This window comes from Falco punctatus (assembly GCF_963210335.1).
Source record: "Falco punctatus genome assembly, chromosome: Z".
Lineage (NCBI taxonomy): Eukaryota > Metazoa > Chordata > Aves > Falconiformes > Falconidae > Falco > Falco punctatus.
Genome location: NC_137586.1, coordinates 40,988,289 through 40,994,288, shown reverse-complemented (window position 1 = coordinate 40,994,288; position 6,000 = coordinate 40,988,289).

Sequence of the window (6,000 nt, the reverse complement as noted above, 5' to 3'; positions counted from 1 at the left end):
GTGCTGATCGAAAAAGGATTAAAACTGAACGCGAGCGCAAGGCTGACAATTCCTGGGATGCTCCCGTGGCTACTCCACCCAAAAGGAAACTTGCCGCTAGGCTTTGCCTGCCCCGTCTCCCACGCACGCCCAAACCGCAGGTACATCGCTGCCAAGTTTTGGGATGCTGCACGCTGTCAGGTGGAAACTTACTCCTGGGCCCTGTCTTAGATCATTTAGTTTCATGAAATATCTCCTAGATAAGAAAAACATACATCACATGGTTAGTCAGAAATTACTCTAGAAGTTCATTAAATCTCTTCTGGGGAATTTAAATGAACTCAAGTAAGTAAATTAAGTGCTGAGTTAATTAAGTTGTTAATTAGTTAATTAACTGTTATGGTTTTAAGTGATGCCATTATCAAACTGACATAAATTTCAGTTTAATTTCCTATATATAGAAAGTCTTTATGAAACTGTAAAAGCTTGGGGGCTTAATTCTTTCCAGAGTTTTGCACCAAATATTAACATATTCATAATAGGGTTTTTATTATTTAGTGGTGAGGGCAGTTTTAAAAATAATTTAACTAATTGGTTTTTAGAACAAATTCTTTTCCCTCTCATGTTATTTTACCCTGCAATGAAACTTCAGACATGTCTAAAAATGAAACAGGATGATGGAGGTTTTTGTAACAAACAGATGTGTTTGGAAAAATTGCCTACTTTTAGGGTGGGCTCTCTGCTGATCACTAGAGAATATTATACTTGTGCATGTTGATAGCGCGTGGCGCTTTTGCACGACATTGTTATTGCAGAAGACGGAAAAATTCTGAATGTATCTTTTTTGCTCTAGGTACTGTTACTCAGTGACATTTCCTAACATATACATACCTAAGTTTTTGTGCATATAGCTTTGATTTTTTTCACATACAATTGATTGCAGGATCAGAAAGGAAGGAGACCTTGGCCTGCTGTAAGTCACTAATTTAGGAAACTCAGTTGTTGCCCAGTTGTAGTTGTGCATCCTGCTTTTATTAATAAGGACAGAGGGGAGGCTGTGAAATACAAAACTAGAGAAGGCTGACTTTACCTTCTTACTTTAGAAGACATACTGAAATAAGTAGTAGTCCATAGGTGATATTGTCATAGCTGAGTCTGTGACGCTGTGGAGGTCTGGAAAGCTGCTTTTGGTTAAAAACACAGCACAGTCAGTATTCTAATACAAGGGACATGGATGTAACCTCTGGGTGGGAAGCCTCACCTGTTTTTTCTAGTGTGCCTCCCCAGGGCTGCCTGCAGGTAGTTCAAAAGCTGGTTCTGACAGTAGTGGAAACATGAAGAAGGTTTTGAAGTGATTAATACACTAAGAAGATTTGGAAGTCATGCGCCATCTTGCAAAAATCCTTGATTCTGCTAGTGTATCGAATCTTAAATTTATCTTCTATCGAGTGATTCTGTATTACATTGGGTTTTTTTAGCCAAAATATTGACAGGAATACATACCTCTCCATAACTTAGCATTAACTTTACATCAGTTCATCAGCTTGCCTGAATCGCACCATATGGTTCTCAGTTCAGTCAAAAACAATGGTTACATGAACTCCTGACTTGAGCTCCCAGGTGTTTTGTGTCCAAACCCAGGAAATCATACAAATTATATCCAGAAAGACACACTAGGTTTATTGCCAAACCAATGCAGAGTATTCCCTATAGGGCATTTCTTTGTGCTCTCTGCATTCTAATTTAAATGACTTGAGCAACAGATCTCCCTGTTAAGAAAGCTGTTTCAGTTTTGTATAAATTTCATGGTCAAGATGCTTTTCCCACTTCGCTTAGGGTAATCCCACTATACACATATACTTTATGTGTAATACTAAGTAATTGTTTTAATTTCTGAGTTTATGGCCTTCAAATATTTGGAGATGTTTATTATGTCCCATTCTCTCAGCTGGGATAGCAAAGTGTACATGTCCATTACGCTGCTAACTAGTTTGACTGCCAGTCTTTCTCTCTCTCTCTCTCTTTTTTTTTTTTTTTTTTAATTGTAATTCTGCTAATAAAGAATTGACTAAACGTTACATATCTGTGTGGTTTCAGGAAAATAATTTCTCTTTTTTTATGGTGGGAATCTTCCATCTTTATGGTTCATATTAGTTTCTATTTCATCACCCTGAATCACTCTTACTGCCTTTGGCTGAGAACAGGTTTAGGAGAGACTAACTTGTCATTACTGCTGACATGGTTTTTGTGGAATTCATCAGTACTGGAGGCTGTGCTTAAAAAGAAACTTTAAGTAAAAATTAGATTTTTTTTAAGAAGACATTTAAAATATTATTTAATAAAAATTTTATTACCAATTTCATACAAAATGCTTTCAATGACCCAGTATTTTGTATGAAGACAGAAGAATCTTGCCTCTTTGAGGTGTCTGATTAGGGTTACAGTCCTTTCTGGGACAGCTGATATTCTTGATACATCCAGCAGAGGAAACAGAGGTTGGATTGCAATCGTTATTCCCATAGATTTGGTCCTGGCAGCAATGAATAATAGTACTGTTGTCATTGGGATTTTGTTTTAAATTTCAGTGCTACATCAACATACTTTGCTAAATCCCTCATTTGTAATATGGAAAAGTCATACATATGCATATGTATGTATATATAGATATGCAGGTATCTATTTGTAGGTAGTTGTGGGGAAATGCACATAACTCTCATATATTCTCAGAAAACAAAACGTATTTGATACCGTCTTCTATTTGGGAGATGCTGTATTTCATTTGGGACAGTATTTTTATGAGTTTTTTGTTTATTACTGCTGAATTTTACACTTTCCTTCGCTGAAAGGTGAAAATGCAACAAATAGTGTTGTAAAATCTTGAGAATGTTTCTTGTTTTGAGAATTTGCAAACCATGGCACATACATTATTATTACTACTACAAAGGCTATGTGAAACTTCTATCCAGCCCTGTTATGCATGTCTATATGTAATGGGAAAAGCTGAAGAGCAAGAAGAAAGCTTTGGTCACTCTTGTAGTCATTCATACTGTGATGGTTTCTGTTATGCAGGCTCAGAGAAGTTTCCTTGAAATCATCAGGTCAGTTCATGGCCAGAATATCAGAACAATTGCAGAAAATATGAGCATCCATGAATAGCCCTTGTACTAGCACCATATGCCATTGCTCGTTGAAAATTAAGGATAATGTGGAATTAGTCTGAAATCAAGCACTGAGGCTTTTACATATGCTCTATTAACAGCCTTGATCAAACATATTGTGGAGGGTTTATGTAGTTCGTAATTCCTTCCTTCTCAAAAGAAAGTAATTTTCTAACCAGGGAGGAGGCTGGGAAATTCCTGAGATCACTCTGTATAGGTTGGTCTTTCTTGACATTCTCCATGTGTTTGGCATAAAACTGTGGACTTTCCTGTCTTTACGTGAAATAGAATAAATTTCTGTGTATCAGATTGTGCATATCTGCCATTCTTTCTTAGAAGAAAAAACTTTCTGTTTTATTTTTGAATTGTTTAAATATGTATTTTCTTTTCCTAGAAATTGTGGCCTCCTTTGTAAAGATCTGAAAGTGTTTGGAGAATGCTGGCTCGTGACATATTTGATACAGTAAAATTCTCTTTTCCATTTTTTCTGTTACAGTATATGTTGTTAGTTTCTCTCAGCTAATGTAGATCTACTTGACTTAGTATTTTGGGTTTTAACTTGACTCTCTGTATGTTTCTCCTCATGAAAAAATAGTATCTTCCCTCCAGACCATATGTTTCTCTAGATATTGTAAATGTGACATTGGGAAAGGAAGAAAATTCAAATTAATATCTGGCAGAAAAAGAATTATTTCAAGGTAAGAAATCTGTTTGCTTTTCCATAGCTGGGGCCAGGTGAGGCAAAACTTTAGTCTCAGAAATATTTGCTGGGGGGACAATCACTTTTTTTTTTAAAGCATTAACTTTCTGCATTCCTGCAGTGCCTAAGAGCTCACACTACTAAACAGGACAGTGCTAAGTACTGTCAGAACAAAACAGAAGGGACTGTGTGTTCCAAAAGTTCATAATTTACGTACTTTTAAACGGCCTTTCAGTTTAAGCTAAACTGTCTCTGAGTTTGTATTTTTAGGTGCTGTATAACCAAAGAAGCTGTCATTACAGAAACAAAAGTAGCCTGCTATGAATATCCCTAGACTCTCTGTCTACTTACTTGGACAGCCAAGTAAGTAAGGGAAAAAAATGGCAGGAAAAGATGGGTATCTGCTTCTGGAGGTACTAATTGGTGACTGTTTAAAACTCACTTCAGGAATTTCTTTTTTACTTTCAGAAAATACGGGTTTTTCTTACGAGCAAATCTAATACAAAACAGAATCAGATCTGAGGTAAGCTTTCTAGAATAGCATTGAGTCCCTTCTCTGCTGATGTAAAATACATTATCATGCATGTTTCTGTTGTTTTTTCACAATAGTTTAGAGCACTTCTGTGTGGTAACATGCTGCAAAATTGCATGCTGTAAATGTTAGAGATGTAAGAATTTCGGCTGGTTGTTTCTCAAAGGCAAACCACTGTGGACAAATGATATACGTATGTCTCTGGAGGAGACTCTATGCAGTAATAACGGGAAGGGAGAGTATTACGTTTAGGGACAGGCAACAAATAAATAAAGTTCAAGGAAAATGCATGCCAAAACAATTTCTGAAAGTAACAACATCAGCCATTTTAAAATCAAAGTGTTATGCATTCGAGTATTATGGAGAAAATATTCAGCTTGATTTTACGTATTTGTTTAGAGTGAGATGTTTGGGGTCATGCTGTGCAGGTATATCACAAAAGATGAACGCTAGAGCAGATAGAAATGCTGTTTTTAAAGAACATTTGGTTTTATACATGCATTTCATATCTCCTAACGGTTCTGAGAGATAATCCACAAAAATGGTTGTTGTTGTTATTATTTTGAAAATTATTTATTAATTTATTTTTCAAATGTTTTAGGCCGTGTGAAACCTGGTTTCAAGCAGTTCTTTTGCTATGAGTGCAGCTCTGTGACCAAGCAGTAGAGGGCATTCTTTCTTTAGGAGATGGCACTAGTTTCTTTAAAAGACTAGTGTTTTATTTAGCAGGTTGGTGTTCTTGGATGCTTTTTGTCTTCGTAGCCCATTCACATGTAGATACTGGAGACAGGATAAGGGCATACATTCTTACCTCAATTGTGCAATATACTCCTTAGGGCTGAGTAAATAGTTACCAAAATTGTACATATTTATAATTATTTCATAGAGTATTTTTTGATAAATGAGGTATTTTATATAAATTCACTTTGCAACATTTTTTGGGTAAATTTAGTTCTCTCAATACCTGAGCTATTTCAGTTGGCTATGATCAGTCAATAATCCTAACAAAAGCGTTTTCAGTGGTAGTTACAGCAAACTGCTGTCGTTGACAGCAGCACCTGGTAGGTATTTTGAGAGCATGTCCAAATGGGGTTGTTGGGGACCGTGTTAAAATTCCAAACAGTGGAATGGTTGGAATGTGGTGTCTTCCTCTCTCACTTGGAAAATGCTTTCTCATTTGGGGAAAATGGGCACTGGGGGCTAGACCCCTCCCTTCCAAAGTTGGGAACTTCCCTCCTTCATTCAGTTGTCCAGATACTGTACAGTCAGAGCTCCATATTGGAGAGCACACCCTGAGCAAAAGGTTAATTGGCAGTGGCTGTGGATTATCCAATGCTGTTGAACGTTGCTGTCCCCTTACCAAAGAAATTACTACATGCTGGGTATTTTGAGAGTATGTTTTGAAATATTCCTTTGTTGCAAGGAGATTGAGATTTTTTTTCTTTTTAACTTGAAGTGAAACCAAGGTGACTAATTGGCTTCTAAATGTGGGTATTAGGCATGGGCAGATCCATTATATTCCAGATTTAATTCAGAAGATGGTTGTCTTAGTGAGTCTAGCACCTTCTGTGTCACTAGGTTGTGCAGAATCACAGGTGAGGTGTGAAACAGCACAGACAACAAATTTTTTC